The sequence below is a fragment of the Lipotes vexillifer genome, unplaced genomic scaffold (genome assembly GCF_000442215.2).
Source record: "Lipotes vexillifer unplaced genomic scaffold, Lipotes_vexillifer_v1.1 scaffold226, whole genome shotgun sequence".
NCBI classification, from domain to species: domain Eukaryota; kingdom Metazoa; phylum Chordata; class Mammalia; order Artiodactyla; family Lipotidae; genus Lipotes; species Lipotes vexillifer.
The window spans coordinates 1,252,431-1,269,005 of record NW_006776934.1 but is presented as its reverse complement, the minus strand read 5'-3'; positions in this window follow the sequence as shown (position 1 = coordinate 1,269,005).

The following is a 16,575-nucleotide window of genomic DNA, read 5'->3' as shown; positions in this document are numbered from 1 at the left end:
AGTGAAAACTATACATTGTAGGACACAGCATCATTTCAAAAATTACAGTAGGGGTACTTTGCAAGAATTTATTCAAACTAGAGAACTCTGAGTAATGCATCTTTTGAATGCAACTCTTAAAATTTAACAACTTGGGCTTCCCTGGTGGTGCAGTGGTTGGGGGTCCGCCTGCTGAAGCGGGCAATGCGGGTTTGTGCCCTTGTTCTGGGGGGATCCCACATGCCGCGGAGCGGCTGAGCCCATGGGCCGTGGCCACTGGCCCTGCGCATCCGGAGCTTGCTCTCCACAGTGGGAAGGGCCGCAGTGGTGAGAGGCCCGCGTACCGCAAAAAAAAAAAAAAAAAAATTAACAACTGTGTGCATACTTTTGCTTGAAAAAATGACCTTGTGTGTGTCATAGAAATGCTGCTTTATTGCTGCAGAGGTCAAAGTTCAAGGCTCAAAAGGTACAGGAGAGAAAACAAAGGTAACCTTAAGAAACTTGGTTTTGTTTAATGCATAAAAAAGATAAAGTTTATAAAAGTTAATTTACAAACCAAGAACAAAGTGATTGTGCACACATTATGTACAAGTGTCCTTAAAACATCAAAATTTCTGAAATGTGCAGCCAAAAAAAAAGAGAAAACAACCATTGCCCCTTGCCAAAAAACCCAAAAAACAACACCCACATGGCGCGGGGGGGCTGGCCCCGGGAGCCATGGCCGCTGAGCCTGCGCGTCCGGACCCTGTGCTCCGCGACGGGAAAGGCCACAGCAGTGAGAGGCCCACATACCGCAAAAAGGCCCACCAACAGAAAAAAAAAAAAAAAAAAAATTAACAACTGTGTGCATACTTTTGCTTGAAAAAATGACCTTGTGTGTGTCATAGAAATGCTGCTTTATTGCTGCAGAGGTCAAAGTTCAAGGCTCAAAAGGTACAGGAGAGAAAACAAAGGTAACCTTAAGAAACTTGGTTTTGTTTAATGCATAAAAAAGATAAAGTTTATAAAAGTTAATTTACAAACCAAGAACAAAGTGATTGTGCACACATTATGTACAAGTGTCCTTAAAACATCAAAATTTCTGAAATGTGCAGCCAAAAAAAAAGAGAAAACAACCATTGCCCCTTGCCAAAAAACCCAAAAAACAACAACAACAAAAAAAAAAACAAAAAACAAAAGACTGAGTAAATTGTGGATTTGGTGGTTTCAGAAATATGTAATCACCAAGAAGAAAATAATAATGTCTATATTTTTAAAGAGGAAAAGAATTAAACACTGCAAAGTGAAAATTCAGTCTTTTATTTAAAAATGCATTTATGTACTCCTCTCTATTATTTTTAAATTATGGCTTTTTTTTTTTTTTTTTTTAGCCCTACACATTATTGTCATATGTAGGATTTTCAATTATACCTAAAGTATCTTATTATAACTACAACACTTTGTTCCAGAGACATGCTATTTAAATTGGTTCTGGGCAAATCACCAGTTAGAAATCACTATCAAGAGTTCTTGCTGTTAATGATGCTTTGTTCTAGTGTTGTAAGCTGTGAAGGGTAGCATCCTTCAATATAGATTTTTAGTGTAGGTAATTTGTCCTTGTTTGTTTTCTAGTTGTATAAATTGGTAACGGGATGTGGAAAAGAAAAGACATTTATAACAGAAATAAGTGTTTCTATCCAACAATATCTGACTTAAAAACTACATGCTTTTCACAGTCATTTGTTACATTTAAATCATTTATAGGTTACTCTCTCAGCTAGACACTAACTTGTGGGTTCAAAATACAAAAGTTAGTAACCAGTAGAATGAAAACATGCAAATAATAAAAATTATAGATACAAACTGTAGATAGCTGGGGACAGGTTCTAACATTTGAAGTAGTCCTTTTGATGCAGCTCTTTCATTTTGCTATATCTGAAAGTATAAAATATTCAATTGTTTGCCTATTTTCATTACCATTTAATTTGTTAAACATTACCCCACACTCTGAGGTGAAGATCAACCTTAGTATAAAGATGATGACTAGGAGCTAAGATTACAGCCTTTCATTGACATGGCCCAAGTTCAATCCCTGGCCCTGGCTGGAGAACTGAGATCCTGCAAGCCACATGGCACAGCCAAAACAAAGATGGTGATGAAGTGACATTGTGAGTGCAGAATAGAACGCAAATTCAATATATATGAAAGACAAATGTTCAGGACTTGTGTGTATATAGCTTTTTAAGAAAAGGGCATCTGGGCTTCCCTGGTGGCGCAGTGGTTGAGAGTCCGCCTGCCGATGCAGGGGAGGCGGGCTGCACGTCCGGAGCCTGTGCTCCGCAACGGGAGAGGCCACAAAAGGGAGAGGGCCGCGTACCGCAAAAAAAAAAAAAAAAAAGAAAAAAAAGAAAAGGGCATCAATTTTTTAAAGCATGCTATCCTCTCAATTTTCTAAGAGTCACTTGAATTTTGAATAGTTCATTTCTCAAATTTTCAGAGTTATTCCTTAAAGTAATATTTTAAATTGGTAGCATATTTCTCTACTAAATAACTGTATATGTTCTCTTTTCCATTAACAAACCTAAAGGCTGAGTGTCACCTTTTGTTGTAAACTGTCTAATTGTGTTAATATTACCAAGTGAGTCAATAAAATACAGATACGAAGAATGATGGGAAAGATATTTGAGCCATAATATGATTTCTTATTCTCATTTCCAACATATAGACTAAATCCTCTAATATTTTCTAAGACTTAAAATGGTGGTACTCATTGTTATGGAGATATATGTTATTTAGATATTTAAAAAATAATAGTTTTAGAGATAAAGTATTATGGAAGCAACTCAGTTTCAGAGAGACTTTACAAATATATTTCCTTTTTTTTCTTCTTTTCTGCTTTTGCAAGTGTGAATGGATAATGTGAGATTCTGTTAAAGACCTCTTTCCGGACAGGGAGGTTTTCAATTTGTGGCTGTATTACAGCAAAAGTAAAAACTTTAAAATGAAAATTCTTCAAAGCATATTTGAATTTAGACTGCCTGTTATATTTGATATGACATGGACACATGATTCTCATGAGCTGAAATGACACAAAGGAAAGTTTTAGAAACTAAAACGTTGTATATATCTTAAAGAGGGTTCTCCTTGAATGTGGAAATTGCAGAGCTAAGAAAGAGGTTGTTGGTGGCTTCACCCACAGTGAAGACTAAGGGGCAAAAGTGGTGGAAGACTAGAGCCAGATCTCCTTTACCTGGGGATGATGCAGGGAGAGGTCCCCTCAGGGACACATGACAAATCAATAATGCCTCCCTTGAGAGAGCCAACATTTGGATTCCTTGCCACAGGATAAACAATAAAAGTCAGTGTTTGACAGATTAATGAAAATCACCCAAAGAACATAACACACTCCCTATGGCTGGTATAGAATTGTTCAAATAAGAAAGGAGCAATTACTACAAAGTAAAGGAAGGATGGGTACCTAGCCATGGGGTATCTCACAAGAAATATGGTTTTCTTCTCCCTCTAACAGTAGGGGTGACAGTGATGAAGTTGGCTCTATCATTGGTCACTACATCCTCAAGGCCATTCTCCTGTGGAAGCAGAGAAAAGAATGATATATGAAATTAGTTTTAAAATTATCAGTACTAAGTGTTAAGGACCTAAATAAAACTAGTTAACAAATAAAATGATACAATGACAGAAATAATATGGAATAAGATTGATATATTGTGAAAGGAACCTGCTACCCAGTGAGAAAGATTAATTAGACATAGAAATCTGATAGTTATTCTTAGGAAAAATAAAACTATATCAATGTATACTTTCAAAATCTAGGATTTCTCATTCAACCTATTATATTAGTCAAAATACTGTATAAAGTTGAAATCAAGCAATACAAAAAGGAATAAAAGAGAAAGTGATAGTTACCCTAAATGAAAGATGGTTTAGAGATAAAATAAGGTCATTGATAAGTTGTTTCAATCATTTAAAAATGTTTAAAAAAATTTGGCATAATAGTGCTACTTTGACATAGGTGTATAAAATCAATAATAAAAATAGCTCAGTCTTAGTGGCTGCATCAAAATATATATTTTACAAAAAGACATAATCATTTGCTTAAGAAGTCTACCCTAATGGGCTGCTACTTATTCCTGAGATTGTGAGTTATTTGTTGCAGAGTAGGCTACCTAACAGCCATCCACCTCTTCTTTCTATAAGAGCCCACTACCCACATTCGAGATTTGAAGTGCAAGCATTTGCAGAGTGGCATAAATCGTGACCCAGTACTGGGAAATTCGATCTGAGAAAAGACTGCTGAGGACGTTGAGGCAAGGAGTTGCCTTTCTAATAATAGATGATACACGGGAACAATGGCCCTCTTCTTTAAGTGTATACTGTTGCTTGTATACTGGATGACTGGGATGATGGCAGAAAATCTTTTGATCATGGGAGAACATATGAGGGCCTAAGTCAACATACTGAGAAGAGTAGAGATACAGAAAATATTTCAGTATTGGAATTCCCTGGTGGTGCAGTGGTTAAGAATCCGCCTGCCAATGCAGGGGTTCGATCCCTGGTCCGGGAAGATCCCACATGCAGTGGAACAACAAAGCCTGTGCACCACAAATACTGAGCCTGCACTCTAGAGCCCATGAGCCACAATTACTGAGCCCGTGTGCTGCAACTACTGAAGCCCGCGTGCCTAGAGCTCGTGCTCCACAATGAAGAGTAGCCCCTGCTCGCTGCAAATAGAGAAAGCCCGCATGCAGCAATGAAGACCAAACGCAGCCAAAAATAAATTAAAAAAAAAAAATTGAATCATTATGTTCTACACCTGAAACCAATATATTATTAAATAAAAGAGAAAATACTTCAGTATTTATGGAATTGTTGAATCTCTGACTTAGCTAATCTTGTAACCATCCTATCTCTTGGTATCTTGTTATTCTTCCGCTCATCCATTTCATCTGGCTCTATGCTAGATACTGGGCAAGAAGCAGTGAAGAGAATGTGCTAAGACTTCTGAAGAAGTGAGAGAGTGAACCGACACATTAATATATACTAACAAGATATTATGGAGACTAACATGACAAAAATAGCAAGGAGGTGAGTGAAGATTAAAGAGAGTGAGGGTGGGGATAGTTATAAAATATAAGTGTGGGGTAGTATCAGAAAACTAAATTAAGTCTTTGTGGTACATGGTAAGAACTTTAGATCTTACTCTCAGTTACCTAAGAAACCATTGCATCCTTGACAAGCAAGAAGAGTGACATAGACTGATTTAGGTTTATAGGAACCATTGTGACTGATATTGGGACAACAGGTTGTAAAGGGCAAGTGTAGAAGTAGTGAAACTAGATGGAAGGCTGTTTCAATGGTCCAGGTGAGAGCTGATGGTGGCTTATACTTGGGTGGCAGCAGTGGAGGAACTAAGACTGTGTAATTTCTGAATATATTTCTATGAAAACTAGGTAAGAATTACTGATAGATTAGATGTTAATTTCAGAGAAAGATTTTTTTAGCCTGAATGTCTGGACTGAAAGTGCCATTTACTGCAGAGGACTGGGGGAGGAGTAACTTTTAGCAGTTTCATTGTGTTAAATTTGAGAATGTTAAATAAAAATCCCAGTGGAGATTTTAAGTGGGAGGTCCCCTGCTTGAGTCTGAAGTACAGGGAGATTATTAAGGTCCTGTAAATTTGGAATTAGCCAATGTGTAAGTGGTATCTATATATTTTCAGTTGAGTAATATCACTGTAAGAGTGATTAGAGACAAAAGGACAAAAGGAAAAAAAATCTGATGTTGGATCCTGGGTACAGCATTGTTTGCAACACTGAGGAAGATGAGGAAGAAGTAGCAAAGGAAGCTCAGAAAGAGTGGTTAGTGAGCTAGAGAGCAACTCAAGAGAAAGAATGATGACTCAGAAGCTAAGAGAAAAAAATGCTTAAAGAATGAAGGAGTAATTAGTTAGGTCAAATATTGCTAGACTTTTCAGTGAACTGATGCTGAGAACCACTGCTTTGTTGATGTGGAGGTTATTTAGTGATCTTCACCAAAGTAATATCAGTTGAGTGGTGGGGAGAAAATCTGAGAGGACTTTTTTCCTAAGAGATAATCGGAGGATGAGGAAACAAAACAGAGACTAGAGACAACATCCTAAAACAATTTTGCTATTAAAGCTTGAAATAAAATTGTTATTTTATGGCAAGGTAAGAAAAACTTAAACATAATTTTTTTTCTCTTCCATTTGGCCTCCTCTCTCTCACCTACCATATATTGTGTGTCTGCATTATGCATCGACCAAACCTCTCCAAATCAAAAGAAATACCTGCTCAAGCTCAAAGAGCAACATTCTCCTAGCATCAATAGGACAACTCCTTAAAACATAACACTCCTTGGTTTTGTAAGGGACCACAGTGATGCTTAGATCTAGACTGTGTAAACTGTCAATAATATGACATTTAATGTACAACTCTCTGTCTCAAAAATCTTATATAACTGTGCTTTGTCTTCTAAGGGGTGGAATAGTTCTTATAGCTTTCTTAGATGCTCTTCCTGAGATATAATCTTCAAATTTGGCTCAACTAAAATTTTCCATTTCTTTCTTAGATTGACTGCTTAATGGTTCATCAACGTAGCATAATAATGAATGAAGAGGAAGCCAGAGTGTGGTATGGGTGCAATAAAAAACTTTGTTTGAGATGGTAAATAATATGGTATATTTGAAGACTGTTGAGAGTGATTAAATAGAGAGGTAAAGGAATTATTAGACCCAAATCCAATATGGACAGTGGTTCCATATACCAGTAATGCTCTGTACACCAGCTGGGTGTCCTACAATTTAATTCAATTATGACACTATATACTCTAAGATAGAGTCAGATTCCACAGGTTAAGGGTTCAATCCCACAAGACTTCCCACCCTCCTTCAGACAGCAGTAGCAAACCCACGTTGTTACCTGTGCTTCTGACAAAGTGGGTACAGATTGTAGGTTCCAAGGACCTGCACCTTGGGTTTAATTAATCCACTAGAGTCACTCACAGAACTCAGAGAAACATTTTACTTACTGGATTACTGATTTATTGTAAAAAGATACAGATGAACATCCACATGGAAGAGATGCATAGGACAAGGTATGGGGAAAGGGCACAGAGCTTCCATGCTCTCTCCCAGCTCACCACTCTCTTCAAATCTCTAGAGTACCAACCCTGTTCTCCTGGGTCTTTATGGAAGCTTTATTACATAATTATGATTGATTAAATTGATGGCCACTGGCAATTGATTCAAAATCCAGGCCCTCTCCTCTCCCTTGAGGTGGGGTGGGGGGTAACGCTGAAAGTTCCAACCCTCTAATCAGATGGTTGGTTCTCCTGGCAACCAGCCCCATCCTTAGGTGGGGTTCAAAAGTCGCCTTATTATCATAACAAGAGATAATTTTGTCACTATCAACACTTAGGAAATTCCAAGAGTTTTGGGCGCTGTGAGTCAGAAACCCTGAAAAACAACCAAATATATACAAAAAATACATTTTTGTCAACTGGATGACCAAATACGTATTTTTCTTGTAAATCACAGTATGACAAGAGGGAATAATTAAAGATTCAGGAGAGGAGCTAATTTTAGGTATAATGTTGAGTTATACCAGAGAGGATGTATCAGTATCTTGATGGAGGGATAGGCATTCTAAAGGATGATAGGCAGTTTATTCACTGTAATGGGCAAGAAAGCAGGGCACAAATATACAGATGCAGGTATTATAGATTGATTATCTTGCTTGTAAAATAATAAATGGTGTTTTAGTTTGAACCACCTCTAGTTGGTATTTTGTTACTTGCAGCTGAAATTATCTTAGACAACACATTCCCTGAAGTCATGAATTATCTCATGGTTATGTCTGCATTCCCAGAATCTTGTTCAAAGATTGGCATTTAGTTGGTTCTCAATAAATATATGATGAGTGAATTCATGAATGAATGTACTAAATGATACTAAAATAAATGGAAATTTATTGTATTTAAATGAGGTTTCTTTTTATTAAAAAAAAGAGACAATTCTAGCTCTGAACAGGTAAAGTTTTCATAAACCAAAGAAAATAAAGCAATCTAACCTTAACTGGATATTTTACATGAAGACCAACAGGTATGCATACCTTCACTTGAGAATATGGTGATTATATTGATGATGATAATGATGACGATGATGATGACAATGTTAAAATAAATTAAAAAATGAATATTGGTGAAAGTGATGGTGAAGGTGTGTTGATGTTATTGGTTAAAGCTAGCTTTTATTTGTTAAACACCCTGCTAAATGGTTTACATGCAGTACTTTAATCTCTACCGCATTATCTGTTATGACCCAATAATATTATCTTCATCCTATGAACTAGAATTTTAACTGAAGAATAAATAGGATAATTAATCTTCCCAGGATCTCACAGTTATGATAGAAAACAGTGAGGGTTCTTCTATTTTTCCCCCCAAATCACTTTTCATAATCATTATTTAACTACCTCAGTTTGTTTTTTTATTTTCTAACTGAAGTTTAACTGAACCAGCCATTAACAAAACAATATTTTTTGATACGTTTAAAAGGACTTCTCTTCAATTCCAAATTTTCATCTAGCTATGAAGTTGAATAGTCTTGAGATTTGTTTCAGAGTTGGAACCATTTTAACTCAATTAACTCATAATTGAATTTATTTTTCATTAAAAAAATTCTACATTTTTTCTTCTTTTGATCATGTAGATTTGCCCCTAAAAACTAGGATCATCAGTTATTTTCCTTCTCACTGTCAGAGTCTAATTCCATCCTAGAAATAAGTATTATATAATTAAGGTAGGAAAGGGAGAAACTCAGAATAGGTAAGGGAGAAACTCAGAATAGGTAAGGTAAAATTCTCATTGTCTGTGTATGCTAATTTTGTCAAACTCTGTTTTGTGTACGTGTGCATGCATATGTGTACTTAGGACCTGAGTGAATAAATATTGAGCTGTTTTAGTGAATGATCTCCGTTTAATTGTTGCTTTATTGTTTGTTTATATTTGACTTTAAGTGACACCTCAGCTTTTGGTTACAAACTGCTTATTTTTGTAATGTTAACTTAACTTCATCTTTTTATATAAAACAACCTGTACATATTGTCAGATTGTAGAACAGAAAAACTATGTGAAAATCTTCAGGCCAGTTGCCTGACTAAAGTATGATATTTCATATTGCACAAACTATTATCTGATTCCAACCAGCTTCCCACACCTCTCACTAGTGTGAAGACTGGCACTAATTGTCACTGATATTGACAGACTATGGGGACTGTTCAGTTGACGTGAGTGGACATGACATCTAGAAGTCCCCTTCCCAATTAGAGAGTCTTCCCAGAAAGAAGGGGTTGCAGCAATGCTTGGAGTTACAGTTAAAAAAATTAATAACTCTTCTGTACATAGAGAACTTCTTACTTCATATCATCAGTATCATATTCTGGCTTAAGTGAAAATAAAAAAAAAAAAAACAACTACAAAGAAACTATATCTCTAAGTCACAGTAGCAAATATATACACTCCCTCCTTATTAATCCCAGGCTGAAAAGGACAGTCAAGACTCACCAGGTTCAAGTGAAACCCACCTTACTCAAGGATTCTCATAATATTCATGCTAACGGAATACATCTTCTATCTATATCCCTGATTTTATTTTTATTACGTAAGCTGTATTCTCTAGTGTATGCACTTTTCCAGTTGCAACTTGGGACAGTGTATAACATGCAAGGAGTTTTGAATGTAATCCCGTATTGTGAATATCAGTGTTTCCAATTTAAAAAAGCATAACAGAAAATTTTCCAGAAACATTTCAACCTATGCTATTTTCATTTTGACTACTCATATACTGACATTTAATGTCTATTACTTTTTGATAAAAATGAACATTCTGGTCTAATCTTTTACTTTTTATTTAACTTGAAAATATCTTTACTTAAAGTCATATTTGCTAGTGCTCCTAAGAGTCATTCCAACCCAAAAGGTCATGACCGAGTAATTACCAGAACTATAATATTATAATTCATGACTGAAACAAAAGCAATATTCATAACAGCACAAATAATCATATTATCTGTGAATTCTTATAACTTAATAAACAAAATTCTTGATAAACTATAAATGCCAGTTATCTCTGTGTTAGCTGCCTTCCTGTTTGCTTTCTCATCATCTCTTATTGAAAATGGAGAATTTATCTCATTTTTTCCTAATCATTTGCAGAGTAATACTTCTCACCACCCAATAATTCCCAATCAGATGTTCTTATGGCTTGTTAAAGATTACGACCAGGGGTGGCCTGTTTTATAAAAAGCAAATTTTGATGAAATTTAATAAATATTTTTAGTTGAAGGTCTTAGGTCTTCCCCCTGCCTCCGCCCCACCACTATTTTCAGAATTGGGAGAGTAAGAATGGGAAAGGATGGAACATTATAGAGTAGGTTTAGGTATGTTTCTTCCCTCTACTTCTATATATTCCCACTATTTTTTTAGGCCCTTGTATCATACAGAAACATTAACTTAAATGGATTAAACACTTAAATGTATAAGACCTGAAACCATAAAACTCCTAGAAGGAAACACAGGGAAAAGCTCATCAATATCAGTCTTCACAATGGTTTTTTGTATATGACACCAAAATCACAGGAAGGAACAGTAAAAATAAACAAGTGAGGCTATAGCAAACCTTCTTCTTTGATGTGAGAGAAAAATCACGTTGCTATCAAAGAAACCTTAAAAGATGGTATGCTCCACATTGTAACAATTTGACTTCCTTTTTGTTGATTAGAGATAAGTAACCTTACGATTTTGTACTTTCCTTAAAGAATTTCATTTAGATTTTATAATGAAAATTGATTAATATGTAAGACATACCTCTATAAAGTAATATGAACTGTTAAAAACTTCTTTTATTTTGTCATGTAACATAGATACATAAGAATGCACAAATTATAAGTGTATAACTTAATGAATTACCAAAACTTACAAAGAGAACCGTGGTGTAACCACTCTCCACATCAAAGCACAGAATATTACGAACATCATAAACCTGCTAGAAAACCCTTTGTAATCACCTGCTCTTCCTTTCTTTCTACAGCTCTGCTTTCTTGCCTTTCTACAGTCCAGAAGTTTTTGCTAATTACTTACTTGCTTTTCTTTATGCTTTTATTATGTAACACTATCATATATTTCTTCCATTAGCCAATGGAATTATGGACTATGTATTCTCCATTTTAGGATTTTTTCTGTTCAGTATTATACTTATGAGGTTAATCCATGTTATTGCACTAAATTATATTTAATAGATTTAAAAAATAGCATACTGTTCATTATACTCTTAATGTTTATTTAGGCTGGTCTGGAGTTATTACAAATAATGTAGCTATAACATTTTAGTTCATGTCTTGCTATATATGTGTGTTCATTTCTGTTTGGCACATACTTAGAACAGAATTGTTACATCATAGGATGTGTGACACTTGCTAATTTGAAGATATCACAATTTAGTACATAATAGCAATAGAAAAATACTGTTTTCTGAAGTAGTTAAACCAATTTATGCACTCTCCATAAGTGTATGAGAGATTTCGTGCTCCACATCTTTGCCAGCAACTGATATTGTCTGATTTTTTTTTTTTTTTTCAGCTCTTCTTGTGGGTAGGAGAGGTATTTCACTGTAGGCTTCCTGGTTTTTTCTAATGAGGTTAACCAAAAATCTATATATATATTTTTTTCCCCCATTGGTATTCATTTCTTTTGTGAACTACCTTCAAGTTTATTGCCTATTTTTATTTGGAATGTCTATCTTTTTCTAATTAATCTGGAGGAGTTCTTAATATATTCTAGACAGAAAAAATTATTGGTTCAAAATATTGCAGTCATATTCATCCTTTCTATAATTTGCATTTTAACGTCTTGTTGGTTATTTTGATGAAAATGTATCTTCTAAATTTATCTATATTTATCTTATTGTTTGTTCTTTTTGTACCAACATTCTAGATTTTGTGTGTATCATTACTTAAACATTTTTCTTGTTGTTAATACAGTGACCATATGGCTTGATTTTCTAAGGATAGACAGGTTTACTGGTTGCTCTGGTATGATTATAAATATCATCCACTTTCCATTACATTTATATTAAGGATAGATTTAGATTTTACCAGGCTTATGATTTTGCCAAGGAGTAGAATTAAACAAAAGAATGGCAAGGGAGTTGAGGGTGTAGGCAAAGGAGTAATTATGAGAATCTAATACTGAAATTAGGCTGGGTGAAGTAGGGAGAAATTGGCAGTCAGAAAAGGGAATTGATAGAATCAGGAACAAAGAAGAATTGTAGTTACTGAGTAATTATGTGGTCTACGTAATGACTCTGACAGAGATAGGCTAAAATAGAACAGTGAAGAGGAGTACAAGGAATTAAATACCAAGGTTTTGGAAAGACTTTAAGTACATATTGAAGTTGTAGATAATTAAAATGACAGTTAACTTTGGTTGTATAGACCCTACAATTTATAAAGCTAAAAAAAACCCTGGAGAAATCACTCAGCAAAACTCACAATATTCATTTACCAAATGTCGGGAGCAAAGACACATTCACATCCTCACCTCTCACAGATAATGGTATTTAAGAAATGAGGGGTAAAAAATCTTCATTGTCCCTTTAAGAATCTCACAGTGAGGTCAGCCCTCATCTAAAATGATAATCTTTTATCTTCCTTCTAGTATTCAAAGCCTCTTCATTGCTGCTTCCTCTTTGGGCTCCATATTTTTGATACCCTCAGGTTGTATAGGAGCGGGCTGCTGACTAGTGACACAGTTTTCATTTTCTCTTGTAAGCAGATATTTTGAGTCCTTTGACAGAAACTATTTCTACTGACCTTGTTATAGTATTTCTTATACCTGTGAAATTTTCCTCCAGAGTTTTCTTTCTCATTCCCTTTTTTGTTTCAGCCCAGTAGTCACTCTGTGCAAAGCTGATGTAATGCTTTCAAAGGTTGGACCCCAAGGTGCCTGGTGAGCACTGATCCCTTTATAAATGTGCTCCACTGTACCCTGCATACCCAGTGTGCTGAATGCATCTTTTTCTGCTAAAATGAGTGATGCTTCAGGTGGTTTATTTACTTTTGCTGTCCTGAAAGTCATTTCAGAGGACTCAGTTACATTTCTAAGAAGATAATACAATTATTAAATTGCTCCTTCTTATTTTTTCCACATGAGGGCTAGTGATTTTTGCTATATTTAAGTACCTTCTTTATATCTTCCTTGCCTACTGAACGAGATAGTTGTTTTCTAACATACTCCTCTACATTTTGCCTGGAAGAGTTTGAAATATATTTTGAAATACAGTGTCCAGAAGTATCAGTTCTACCAAAATCTTCCACAGGTCAATCACATGATGCACACTTCGTGATGCTTAATGAGATAGTCTTACCAAGGAGATGTCTCCCATCAGACTGCCATCTAACCCAGACTTGCATGCAACCTGTCATTGTCTTGATTTGGTCCCCTTTAATACATCTTATCTTGGTTCATGTTGCCTTAGACCTCGAATTCCATACATTTCTCATGCTTCCCTTCAGGACACAGAAAACGCACGTGTCCAACTTTGAGGCATACTGTACTTTCTCTAGGCACCAGATTTTTCTTAGGATCACACATTTGCTTAAGTCATGAACTTGATATTCCAGATATCTGGAAATGGGCACTGGCCTATGTAAAAACAGCAACTCAATTCAGCTGTGTACAAAGTGAGCATCACTGCAAGTTATTTGGTTCCCCAAATTTTCTTTATTTCTCAAGTTTTTCTGCCAAGTGAATCTGAAGTTTATGGTTTTGTGGAATTGGGGACAAAATACCACTCTTCTCCAACTGAGAAACAAAATAACTTAGAAATACAATTAAAGTGTCTATATATGGAAAAGCAAATTATCAACTTTATTACTTGATAAGATTAGTTGAGTAACATAGCTTAGTGCAAGAGACAAAAATGAGCTTGCTAATTTCCTACCCTAGATACAGACCTGTGACCAGCCCATCTAATGGTTAGTTCTGCAAAACAGGTGCTATTGCTGGAAATTCGATTACACTGGCTTGGTTGTAAAAAGGAACATAGATCAAATTCCCAAGTGTTTGTACTCCTCCCACCATATACCTAACCTCATTCAGTAAAGGAATGCAAATCACTTCCTGTCATCTAACCTCCAGATTAATCACTCAACCTCCATGAGGAAGACCAAGGAGTGGGGTACACAGCCAGATCTGCTTACAGAAAATCTTTTCTCACCCAAACCAAGACAAGTGAGATATAATTCTCCTATTATAACAAAGTACATCACTTAGTTATTTCTTTGAACATCTCTTGATCTTAAAGTTTCTTATTATTTGTTTGAAAATAAAGACTTTATTTCAAACTTGAAAAAAATGTTATTTTTAACTTCTGGATACACCTTTTTTTTTTTTTTTTATCTTGAGTAAGCTTATGGCATATTGTTTATTCAGGCACAAAGATTCTTGCGTGGAGTAGAGCACAATGTGAGAAGTGTTCAATTCCTGATACAATGACAGTGGTCACTGTGCACATGGAGCACGTGTTGTGTACCAGACCCTGTGCCAGGCACTCGTTACATGCAGTGCTACTTAGCCACGCTCTGAGGAAAATACTATTATTGTTCTTGTTTTACAGATGAAGAAACTGTGATGCGAGAAAGTGAACGAGGGCCACACAGCTAGTGAAGAGTGACAGAGGTCAAGTTCTAGCGAGCATTCAGATAGTACTTACTGGGTGCTGCTCTCTAGTCTTAGGACTCTGCATTTATTAAGCCATTTAATCCTTCCAAAATCCCTGTGAGGTTGGTTATTATGTTTCCTTAACACATGAGGAAACTGAGGCACAGAGAGTTTAGGTGACTCAGCCAAGGTCACATAGTTAGAGTCAGAGCGAGGATTTGAACAAGGCAGAGTCAGTGTCCAGAGTCCAGGTTCTTGTCCGTGGTTCGATGTTGCCTGGCATCAGTACGGTGACTGACACAAACACTCCAAATTATTACTTTCAACCATGTCACTGGAAATGGTACTAGAAGAGCAAAATAATCCTCAGAAACTGTAAAAGTCATTCTTCCTTTATGTTAGGGACAACATTGAGTTTTTAGCCCTATTGCAAGTGACTTGAAATTAAGGTTCTTCATAACATTTTTTTTTCTTAAATTCCATATATATGTGTTAGCATACGGTATTTGTCCTTCTCTTTCTGACTTACTTCACTCTGTATGACAGACTCTAGATCTATCCACCTCATTACAAATAGCTCAATTTCGTTTCTTTTTATGGCTGAGTAATATTCCATTGTATATATGTGCCACATCTTCTTTATCCATTCATCCGACGACGGGCACTTAGGTTGTTTCCATCTCCGGGCTATTGTAAATAGAGCTGCAATGAACATTTTGGTACATGACTCTTTCTGAATTCTGGTTTCCTCAGGGTATATACCTAGTAGTGGGATTGCTGGGTCATATGGTAGTTCTATTTGTAGTTTTTTAAGGAACCTCCATACTGTTCTCCATAGTGGCTGAACCAATTCACATTCCCACCAGCAGTGCAAGAGTGTTCCCTTTTCTCCACACCCTCTCCAGCATTTATTGTTTCTAGATTTTTTGATGATGGCCATTCTGACTGGTGTGAGATGATATCTCATTGTAGTTTTGATTTGCATTTCTCTAATGATTAATGATGTTGAGCATTCTTTCATGTGTTTGTTGGCAGTCTGTATATCTTCTTTGGAGAAATGTCTATTTAGGTCTTCTGCCCATTTTTGGATTGGGTTGTTTATTTTTTTGTTATTGAGCTGCATGAGCTGCCTGTAAATTTTAGAGATTAATCCTTTGTCAGTTGATTCATTTGCAAATATTTTCTCCCATTCTGAGGGTTGTCTTTTGGTCTTGTTTATGGTTTCCTTTGCTGTGCAAAAGCTTTGAAGTTTCATTAGGTCCCATTTGTTTATTTTTGTTTTTATCTCCATTACTCTAGGAGATGGGTCAAGAAGGATCTTGCTGTGATTTATGTCATAGAGTGTTCTGCCTATGTTTTCCTCTAAGAGTTTGATAGTTTCTGGCCTTACATTTAGGTCTTTAATCCATTTTGAGCTTATTTTTGTGTATGGTGTTAGGGAGTGATCTAATCTCACTCATACTTTTACATGTACCTGTCCAGTTTTCCCAGCACCACTTATTGAAGAGGCTGTCCTTTCTCCACTGTACTTTCCTGCCACACTTATCAAAGATAAGGTGTCCATATGCGCGTGGGTTTATCTCTGGGCTTTCTATCCTATTCCATTGATCTTTCTGTTTTTGTGACAGTACCATACTGTCTTGATTACTGTAGCTTTGTAGTAGAGTCTGAAGTCAGGGAGCCTGATTCCTCCAGCTTCATTTTTTGTTCTCAAGTTTGCTTTGGCTATTCGGAGTTTTTTGTGTTTCCATACAAACTGTGAAATTTTTTGTTCTAGTTCAGTGAAAAATGCCAGTGGTAGTTTGATAGGGATTGCACTGAATCTATAGATTGCTTTGGGTAGTAGAGTCATTTTCACAA